Consider the following 11,707-nt stretch of genomic DNA (forward strand, 5'->3'; position numbering starts at 1 on the left):
TATTTTCTTTTATTTGAATACGAAGTGTAGACAAACTAAAAAAATGGCTGTGGCTTAGGTAAGGTTAAGCCCAGGATGCGAAGCATACTAGCCTTTATTTTAGTTGTTGAACCACTGTTTAGCCTGGTGAACTGCTGTTGCTTGGCTATATTTGGTTCGGCTAGACGAAGAAACAACTCATGCATTACTTCTTCGCCTTCAAGAGTGGAACGCGACAGCGTTCCCGTCGACCCGCCAAGGGGTGTAAGACAATGGGCTACAGGGCAGCGACTACGCGCCCCGCATTGGACGCGGTGAGCGTCGAGCAAAGCAGCGTTCGGCGCGGCAACGAAATGTGCGCCTGAGCAAGAGACGCACGCCTTAGAAACAGCGCGTTTCTAAGGCAACACCGCATTCACTAGAGGCGCTTTTGTACCGCTTTGAAGCGTTGTACTCGTGGCTCAGTGGTAGCGTCTCCGTCCCACACTCCGGAGACCCTGGTTCGATTCCCACCCAGCCCGTCTTGCAAGAGTTGAGCCAAAGCCACTTCTCCTCTGTCGTGACGTCACGGTGTCACGTGATTTCATGGTCACCGCCGCGCCTGAGGAGCTGGGTTGAGCCCTCGTAATATGCTTCGCATAAAAACGCGTCTCTTGCGTCACATTCGCTAGCTTGTGTAACACCCATGTGATGCATTCACAAGCGCTTAGTGTTCAAGCTAGAACACGTTTCGCTCCTGGTTACACCATGATCATGCGTCTGAATTAAAAAAAAAAAAGGGGGGCGTAGCAACTGTTCCAAGTGATTTCTCCATGGTTTCGTTTAAATCAGGCGTGATACCGACGTTCTGTTTTTTTATTTGCTTCCGCCATTTCTAATCTTCTGATGTGCATGGGTGGTGCAATGAAACTGTGTACAGTATCCCATCAGTAAAATGGTGTTTCAGCGAATGCCTTCGAAATTTTTAAACGTTGCCTTTGGCAGATGTCACAATTCTAGTTGATGAGCAAGAGGCGGACATTACTTGCAGACAAAATTGAAATCCATAATAGACCGATTAACAAAACTTCACTAATTAGGTTACTAACTAATTACCGTATGACCAATGTTGCAATGTACAAATAATAGCCGTGGAGTTCGCAAGTCAGATCCACTTGGAACGAATTTTCAGGATGGCACCAGTTTCGAGATATTAATTTCGGAACTTTGTGGAAAAATGCATTGGTGTTTTAGTTAATTTTGCGCTTCAGTGCATAAAACGACGTTTCGTTAAGAAAGTAAGCGGAACAACAGTCCATTTTTACACCATGTTTGACGACTCATATTTCGCAAATGGTGCCATCCACTTAATCATATTAAAGTCGATATATATGCCTTCCTGCCTCATGCGCTAGAATCTGTAAATTGCAATAAGTACCATAATGTAATTAGTTAAAGCTTAATTGGTTCGTTTTTATTAATTCGTCGGTTATGCATTTCTATTTTTTTGTGCAAATAATGTCGACCTCTGCGAGTAAACCAGCTCATGAACTAGAATTATGCTATCTGCCACAGGCAACCTTTAAACATTTTTGAAAGTGTTCGTGGAAACACCGGGTGTACAGATACAAGTACAGAAAAATTAAAGAAATTGTATAAGATTTTGTGTCCACATAAAACGTTGACAAGGGGTGCTATGCAGGATGCCCCGAGTTTCTCGTTCACCCGAGTTTTGCCCGAGTTTGCTCGACGGCAGTCAGTGAACGGAGATAGCGCGCAACGGGCCGAAGGTGCAGGCAAAAAATATGTAGACAGAAAGTCGCGTATGACAACATGAGCGCACCCTGCGCGGCACGCTGCTTCCACGTTTCAAGCGCAGAAGGCTGCACAACGAAACGCGCCAGCGCCGCGTATTGTTATCAACGGATTATCGCAACTTAGCGATACCGTGACTGCCCCGCTGTCTGTCAGCACACTTGCCGTGAGCCGTTTGCCACGCCTTTCCCGGGCGCGTCAAGGGCGTGCCTCATCTTTCGGGCGCTATCTATCTATCCTCCATCGAATGCGAACGTGGTACATGCGGCGCATTCTTGCACCTACACTTTCACTCAAACGAATACGTTAAAATGCGACAAATAATATAACGCACATTTTTATTTCTTTAGGTATCTGTTTTTCGTTTTCAATGCTAGAAATTTGTGATGATAAACGGAGATCGAGCAAATTATTAAATTTTGCACATCTTGCCGTGAGTGGCGACAGGGAGGCGAAAGCTTAGAAGCGGTACATTGAAACGGGTCGCACGCACGAGGGCGTTCATACGGTGATAAGTCGCCTAGGGGCGCTGCAGTGCTATTCTCAATAAAGTCGGTCATGATCCATGGAGGGTCATGGCCACTCTTTCTCTATTAGGGGAATAGAAACGCAGCGCCGCGGTACGGCTGTTCATCGCAGGCGCTTCACTAGGCTATTAAGGCCCCCGCTTTACCAACTAAAAACGACACAACAGCTGTCGCTGTAAAATGGCGGTATGTTATTTTAGAGTGCGTAGTGTCGCAGTTCAGTGAAAATGTACCAGTTTATCTTTGTGCGCGAAGCCTTTGCGATACATTGCGAAACGTGCGTGCTTCCCCAGCGACAGAATTCATCGCTTGTCATCGCTTGCCCAGTGAAGGCGCCTCTGAGCGCACGTACGCAGTATATGAGTGTGTTGTGCAGTCGAAGGTGCTTGCGGATTACCTCTGCTGGAGCCAGCAGCGATCGCAGATGGATATCGTAACGACACCGCAGCACTCGCATTTTGGCAGGTGAGGACTCTTGTGTGCAGTTATGAAATCAGATTTCGAACGGAGAGATGTGTTGGAACTGTTGAGTGCGCAGTGCTTGTGATGAAGAAATGTCATTGCACTGGGCCTAGAAGAGCGAGCGATTCTCGGACGCTGATCGTGTTTACGACGTTGTGGCTCCGTTTCATCACCGATGACAGAGCAGCTATCTGAAACGACTGCTGCAATAAGCCCTCCTCAGCATCGTCGTCCCCCTCGACGCCTTGCAAGCACCTACAGTGACGTGCCGATAATTATTTACTGTGCGCTACGCGCCGCAATGCAGGCAATGAAACCGTGTTGTGCGGCCATCTCAGCCCGAGAAGATGTGTGCCAGCGACAGTCAACGCTTTGTTTTCGATAGTGGTGCTCAGTACATCACCGATGACAGTGCGTTGTGCGTGTTTTATGTCGGCGGTCAAGATTGTTGATGCCTCTCAGCTCGACACCGCGTCGCTGTTGCCGGCAGATAAGTTGGGCGTGGCCCAACTGTAGTGGGTGCGCGCGCAATAGTTACATGCCTCGCGCGGGGCGTGACCTCTGGTTTTGATTGACAGGTGAACTCGTGCTAAACTCGTACATCGCGAAACCCCCTCCGAGTTCAACTCGGGAACATGGCGGCGGCAGCAGCAGCGGCAGCGGCATTGCATCCAGCGGCAGCAAGCGTCAGTATGACCGTCCGGACCCGTTCACCTGCATGACCGGCGGGGAGTTTCAGCGTCATTTTCGCCTGTCGAAGACATCAGTGTGCTGGCTGTGTGACGAGCGAGGCGAAGACTCTCGTCTGCGGTGACAGCGTGGCGGGCTTCATTCGCTCACCGTCTTAGAGCAAGTCATCTGTGCCCTCCGTTTCTACGGGACTGGGAGTTTTCAGGGAAGCGTCGGCGCCGAGCGTTACATCGGACGCCATCAAACTACTGTTAGCCACTGTGTCAGAGATGTGTCTGACGCGCTTATCGATGCGGCAGTGCGTAAGCGGTGGCTAGCTTTCCAGAATACTGCGGCGAAGCGGGCATATATAAAAGAATGCTTCCCACTTCGTGGGAACATTACGAACGTAGTCGGGTGTGTCGAAGGAACGTACGTAGGAATTAAGGCGCCTTCAATATCAGCGTTACTGTGATTAACAGACTTTTTCGCTGGTTGATCACTTTTTGTCGATTGTTCTATTTATCTGTCAGGGTGCCTTCCAAATGGCTCACTTTCTTGGGAAAGGGGTTAAGTATAAATAGATAAATGGATATCACTAATTGTGTGAAGTAACCTATGAATCCTAATCTCATAAAGAACTTGGGGTTCTTCATTGGTGAAGTTACTAAGTATGCACAATGCTGAATTTTGGTCATGCGTAATCTATCGGCCGCACTATGAAACAGCGAGGCATTGCACAATTTGTTGCAGCGCGAGATGTGGATGTTGCGCCAAGCCGGTTGTGCCTATGCATTTGTGGCGAAATGAAAATGCATTGAGAATCTTAGTGTGTTGGCTTGCATGAAGAAAATACTTCAGATTGTTTGCTCTGTTCACTGTCGATGCATGTGCCAGAGGTTCAGTGCATCTTCTTTTTTTTTGGGGGGGGGGGGGGCGGCGTTATTTTGGATGGATAAATTGTATATTTTCGTCTCATAATGGGGCTCTAATTCTTAAGCATTAGAACAATGCACATCCGATACTCTCCAGAACTCTCTGTACGTGAAGATGTCATGAACCACCAAGGCATTATTACATATCGGGAGAAATGTGGTGCAGATGCCAATGAAAAGTGGGTCTTTAACCTACCATGATAAAAATAAAACTTGCAGAGCAAATAGACCATTTGTACAGCTTTAGAGCAATAACTACACAAAACGTGATATGCCCAAACGAGTAAACACTTGCCGCATTGCCAAAGTAGGCTGAGCGACATGCAGCATATGTTGGCATTGAACATGTCTCGTAACTGTTATTTTTATTGTAAGCCCTCGCTGTCACACCTTTCCCTCCAGCACTCCCTTTACTGAAACGTGGCACTGTCTTTCCATTGGTGTCATGATGATAATGGTAACGGCGGCAGCAAGGCTCGTTAATGCTTGCCTCTTTGATTCCTGTGAGTTTAGTGGTAAAGAATATGGCACGTTCATACATACAGCTGTGCTGCAAAATTTAACATTTGTGATTTTTTGGAGAACTAATTTGTGTTGGGAAATTTCAAAGATGTGCACCATTGTGGCCTAATAACTAGAGCATTGGTGAGGTTGAAGACGGTGTATTGGTATAGAAGCTTGAAGTTTAATTGCACAACAATTCGACGGGGCACAAAGAGAAATACACACAGCAGAATGCTTTGCTGTGTGTGTTACACTCCTTTGTGTGCCGTTGAATTGTTGTGCGATCCAACTTAAAATAGAGCATTGGGCTTCTTTGGTGCAGGACCGAGGAAGTGTGAGCTATTCGACAACATGCCAGTGCCTTGCCACACACTTATGGAAGTCGGAAGGTTTGCAAACAAAGCTTTGCTTTCAAATCCACCTGCTCATGTAATACAAGCGCTGATTGAAAGAACCATCACACAAAAATAATGGTGAAATCAATGGCCTGTGAAAAGTGTAATTTGTATATAGATACTGTTGACATAATAGGTGCCATACCGGTGCCATAATAGGTGCCATACCGGCCTCAAAATTGTACTGGACAGAGCAGTTTGTTTCCTATGTGAAGCTCGACCTCCCATTACATGCTGTGCAAATAACCAAGCTCAGTTTGTTTTGACGTGCTACACAACATTCAGTGTAATCTGTTTTTGATTCTAAAGAAGTGCCAAACACCACCTCTTTTTCAAGGACGTCATGGGAATATTTGGCGAGACCTTTTTCAGCCCCTCATAATGGAAGTGTGGCCAGCCAGCTTTGCTTGGATGCCTTTATAGATTTCTGCTCCTGATCATTGTGTGCTATCAAATTGCAGAAGCCTATGCAACTGGTGCAAGGCATTACGTGTTTCTATAGTCGGATACAACTTTAGGAGGCTGCGGAATCTGCACTTTAAGGCAGGTGAACACAAGCCTGCACCAATGGGCACGCACTCGAGACTGATATCGTGCCGCCAGACAGACTAATATTGCTCGTTGGAGAGGGACTATTTCTTTAGACGTGTAGGCAATCGGCTGCTGCGCTTTGGTCATCTGGGTGGGGCCTCTCCTGTCTTCTGAAGTTTTATCCGACTGTAAAGGATGCTGCTTTTCATACAACACAAAAGGACAAAGTGTACAATTATTTGGCCTATGAAATGGATACATCAGAAGTGTGCTATGCAAGGGCTTAAGATGTGTGAAATATGGTACATGCAATTATAAGACAATGTTAAAGAATATGTGGTATCGAACATGCATGTAATTTGTAAATGCATGGCACATTTGAATTGGGGAGTGTTGCAGTCATATGCACAGTCTATAGGTGATAGCATTATTAAGCTCCTGCTGTTTCCTTTCTTCATTGTGAATTACACACACCGTTCATCTTGTGGCTAATGAACACGCACTGTATTCTTGCACATAGAAAGAACAAACAGCATGGTGACGTGTATGCTGCATTAGTGTATTTTTTATTTACATGGTCCAAGAGCGGCACAGGTTGTCTTACGTTTTTGCCTATTTTGAAGGGACACAAAGTGCATGTTATAAGTCTCCTAATATGCACAGCACAATGTTTACTGCAATAATTTTATTCATGTTCCTGAATAATAAACAAAATATTAAACTGAAGGCTCCTTTATAAGGTGCCTTCTGTGGGCTCGACAGGAGAGCAGTGAGGGCACCGATACTACTGTTGCGGAGCAGCCCTCTGGACCTTTGCCACACTCTCAAGAGCACGTGCCTGGCGCTCGCCTACTGCCACCAGGCGGTTGAGTGGCTCCAGCAGCAGAATGTTTTGCTGCAAAAAAGTGTATTGGAATGAATCAGCCACGTACAAACCATTATTTACAAAGAAAAATGCTCGTTGACTATTATTACCAAGTGCCCTTAAATGTGGAAGCCTCTAGTGTAGTATGCATAGTAAAACAATGCGTTGGGACAACATTGCTTTATTTTTGAAAACTGGGGTTTTCTTTTTCAGAGCCAATTGTCATGTTGATTAGTGTGCCAGCAGCTGATGTGGCCCTGCACCTTCACGAGTCTCTACTGTCAGCACCACAAACCTATTTTTGTTCGCTGCAAAACAAATGCCTCACCCTACAATCCCGTCTTATACGAGCTGATTGCATCCTATGCCTACAAACATCATATTCTTGTCCCATTACGCAATTTTCTACCATCCTTGGCTGTAGTTCTCTCTCCTTGACATTCATTCTGTAATGCTTATGTAATCACCTGATATGAATTGGCAACAAGTGATCGAATACGTGCATGGCCTGCCTGCCGATTCCTTTCTTTTTTAATCTCAACTAGCATATCAGTTGCCACGGTTTACTACGCCACTGTCTTCCTGCCTTAATGCTATCTGCAACAATTTTTGTTACTTCGCTTTCTACACAGTCCTTGACATCTCAAGTTTCTTTGTTAACCTCCAGGTTTATGTCCCATATTGCATAACCGGTGGAATGCAATGATTCTAGACTTTTTTCAAGGATATCGGTAACGTGGCGATCACGATTCGGTAATGCCTTCCATGTGCTGTTCAACCCACGAAATTTTTGTATAAGTTTCCTGCTTTATATCAGTATTTGCTATTGATATTTCACTTGGATAAAGATACTCTTCCATAAATTTTCTAGCTTAATGTCACTCATGAATTTCTGTTGCCTTACCAAGTTAGTGGAGGTTACCTTCATCTATTCCATATTTTCGCGGGCCCACTTGCACGTAAAAGCACGAACACTCATTGGTTCTCACTGCCTTCTTTAAACTGCTGGACATTCAGTTCGTTACTACGAAAGTGACTTAATCCGTGCACTCTTATTATGCTAAATATGAAACAGTAGAAATATACTTATCTGCAGTTTGTCGAAGTCTCCTTCACTGTGTTGGTAGCGAGATCCATCGTCGGTACCACCTCGTCGCTTCGTAGCTATATAGGATGTCTACCTTTTGCCCACACAATGTAATGTTCGTGACGCTCGCAGTCACGCAGAGTGGAGGAACTCGGCGCACTCGCAGAAGCAGCACCGGACAAGTTGTTTCTTCAGCACTTCGCCGTGAACAATAGGTGCGCGTTGCGATCTGTAAAATCGCCGAAGCTATTGGCAGTCTTACCGGGTGCACGGGAAGATTGCCCACGGAGGAACAGAACTATCCAAGAAATAGTGGCCTTCGTCGAGCCTGATCACTGCGTCGCGCACTGCAAGCTCGTTGTACGGGTTTGTTTACACTGGGCCTCCCTGATGCTTAGCCGCCATGCTTGCCCGGTGAATGGATGTGATGACTAAAGCCCCTCAATCTCCCAAAGTAGCGCCATTCACTTCTCTCCTCCTCCGCTCGGCGCGGCCTCGACGGTGGCGCCGCCGGCAGTGGGCCTGCCGTAGCAGACGACGGCTAACACGCTACGGGAGGAAATCCGCGGAAAAGTTCGTTCGAGTCCTGCGGAGCAGTTTTTTCAATCTAGATCTTGCTTTGTCAGTCGGTAACTGGCCTTAAGAATGTCGTGTCGGATTTGCGGAAGAAATAGAGAAAAGCACCATTATTCAAGGCGTATTTAAGGCGTAAAGCGCGCGCACGTTGAAAGTTCGTGTTGCTGAAACACGACACAAGCACGCGGTGTGCTCAGACACGCGAGTAATTACCAGAGTTTCAGGTTTTGACAGCGCGAAAGTATGTGCACGTGGTTTCGTAGGTTAATTTACGTACCTGCAGGATGCTTTTGTTCGGCCGGCGCGTGAGAGATTCCGACTGTCTGCGGTCAGCAATGCCTGGCAGCAGGGCCGTTTCTGTTCCGCGCCTTTTACAGATGTACGTAGCTCATGCACAGGTTGTGGTGGCCATGAGCAACGTTTTCACACATAGGCGGTATAGATAATTTTAACAACTTACCAGCATATGAAATCGTTATTTATTTATTACAGTGCAAATGGTTAGAATTTGATAGAAAAGAAAGAAGGAACTTGATGGGACAACTGGAAAGAGGTTCAGAAAATAATTATCCCCCTCCCTCATTGGCACCAGCAACACTTTTGTTGAAGTGCTAATTTTATCTCTGTATACTACGTGCGTCTGTATTCTTTTGCGTTGTAAGTTTTCACAAGGAAGCAGTGTTGCGTTAACTGGAACAGTCAAGGCACACAAGACAGAAGAAAAGTTGATTCTTGGGTTTTACATCCCAACACCACGATCTCATAAGGCACGCCATAATGGGGGCTCTGGATAAATTTTTTTTGCAGCTGGGGTTCTTTAACGCACCCCCCAATGCACTGGACACGGGCCCGTTTTGACACGGGCGTCAAAAGAAGAGGTTGGAGGAGCCGTGTCACTTAACAAAGCCGCGCGTTCTTTGCCACTTGCTCGAAGTCAGCCCGCCCGATCTTGTGAATCCACACTTTTCTTCGTTTTGCGTTGCGCCCGGCGGATGGTAAAACAAAAAGCTTTTTGCCGTCACTGGGTCTGTTGTGGCAACCGTAGGCGCAGCAGCACGGCATCGCAATTAAGCACTCGGCCCTAACACATTGTATAAAACTACCGCGCTCCTTCAAACCGCCTGCCGTACTTCGTCGCGGAGGCCCAAAAATGGGGGTCACAGGCCCAAGATTGGGGGTCGCAGCGCGCTGGAAAGAAAAGATATACAAAAGCGCGGCGCCTGCTCTGCGCCGGAAAGAAAAAAATATACAAAAGCGCGGGGCCCGCTTTCACGTGACACAGATTGGCCAATGGGGGAGCGGAGGAGGCTGGGGCGACAGGAGGAGTGGAGGAGGAAGCGCCTGGGTGAGCGGGGTGGCGGAAAGATCTAAGAATGGCGCTACTTTTGGAAAATTGAGGGGCTTTAGTGATGACGCCACTACAGCGCTCCCTCGTGGTATAATGCGAAGGGTACTAAATTACAAATTAGTCTAAGACGCATTCAGTGCACATCTCGTAAGCTTCAAAATGCTTCTAAACCACGTTAAAGTAACTAATAATATTGTACTAAATGCATTTGTTTTACAACTTGCTTCTGCATGTAATGCACTCGGTGGAACGACAAACAAGTGAAAGAAGGCACGACCATGCACCGACGGTATTATCACGTGAGCCCCAGTTTGTCGACCGCCCAGAAGGCAACGCCCAAGAAATGATAGCCAGCCAGAGTGAATCTAGATAAACCAATGAAACTGGAGGCTTGTCGAAAGATAAACTGTGTCTCGGTACCATTCGTGCTTTCATTTTGGGGTGTCGCCAGAGCTCGTGAAGATCCCGAGTTTCGCCAAACTCGGCGCATCCTGCATAGCGCCCAAGCTGTTTTTTTTTTGTCTTTCGCAACAACAAAGCTCATTGCACTTAGACGCTACATTTTTCTCAAAATACAAGTGTTCTGTGCCGGTATTCAGAAAAGGTTATTGCGCTAAAATTGTTCGTAAGATAACATTTCAGGCAATCCTGATCCTGGACATATCGTTAGCGAGGGCGACCTGCCGATGGCAAATAACACTTCCGATAGAAAAGCTTCGTGAATTCGATCCCTGATTAACTGGAATTCATCTTAGTCGGCATTAGCTGCTGGTCAGCTCTGCAACAATAGCTATTCGCACTCATATTATTTTTATATCGTCATTCGTTGGTTGCCTGTACACGCTGTGCGCCATACGCAAACATGTGAAGCCAATTAGGTTACTGGTACATCATATAATCATTGTGTCATCCATCACAGGGGTCATCGTTGTAAAATGTCATCTTTGGTAAGATTCAGCGGATCATTCAATGCCTGACCTGTCGTACACCAACAGCAAGATCCAACAAGCTTCCAGCAGACCCAATCAGGTACTAACAAGTTCTATTACTCAAAAAAGAGTTGGAGCCACACACCCATGCAGGTCAGTGGGATATCGCATCGGATGCCGCGTTGTATACGCTAGCCGCGTTTACAGAAATGTTTTTCTTCTGCTTTCTTTACGCTTTCTTCAGTGAAGATACTGAAGAACTTTGTCCCCACGCAGGATCCAAACAGGTGTCTGCGATGTGTGAGCCACCGTGCCGCATATACAGATGTCATAGTTGCTGTCGCCGATAGTTATCGACGCCACGCCGTCATTGTTGTCATCGTTTAGGTGCCATTGTTGTCGTTGCCTTTTTCATGGATCATCATGAAGTGTCATCATCGTCATTGCAATTGTGATTGTACCGTATATTTAGTTGTGCTTATAGTCATCCTTATCGTCCTCATCGTTGCCATCGTACCAGCAACTATATCGCTGTATTGGGTGGCACTTGGAGGTTTCCTTGCAATGATTCTCGACAAGGTTTTTCTTCCAAGGTAGAAAAAAAAGACGAAACACGCACAACGGAAAATCGCTGCCGTGACAAATTTCAATTCGAAGAAAAGGCCGAAACATCCGCCGATGCACCGTTTAAACAGTTAAAATCATCAAATAGAGCATTATTGGGGTAACCACTGGAATTTCTTGCCAATCCCCTATCGTGAATACGTGCTATGGGCCTTCAAAACAACAACAAAAACAACACCAACTATGACAAGAAGTAAAACAGAGGTAAATGAAGGCCAATTATATGACCGAGAGAGAAATTATTTGATAAAAGAGCAACGCCTGCTGACCGCATCCCAACTGCTTAGAGCGCGGCTGACGCCTGAATGTCAATCAGCAGTGTGGGAAAGGAGGATAAAGGATGGAGAGATGACAGAGATAGGAAGGAAAAGCGTGCTCAGAGCTGGTAATAATCAGGAGCAGTGTTTCTCCAGAATTACGCTAGATGTGACTGTCATTGCTTCGCAGTTTGGCGAGTACTGATCACAACTGTTTGCCATTTA

Source organism: Dermacentor albipictus, chromosome 2 (assembly GCF_038994185.2).
Source record: "Dermacentor albipictus isolate Rhodes 1998 colony chromosome 2, USDA_Dalb.pri_finalv2, whole genome shotgun sequence".
Lineage (NCBI taxonomy): Eukaryota > Metazoa > Arthropoda > Arachnida > Ixodida > Ixodidae > Dermacentor > Dermacentor albipictus.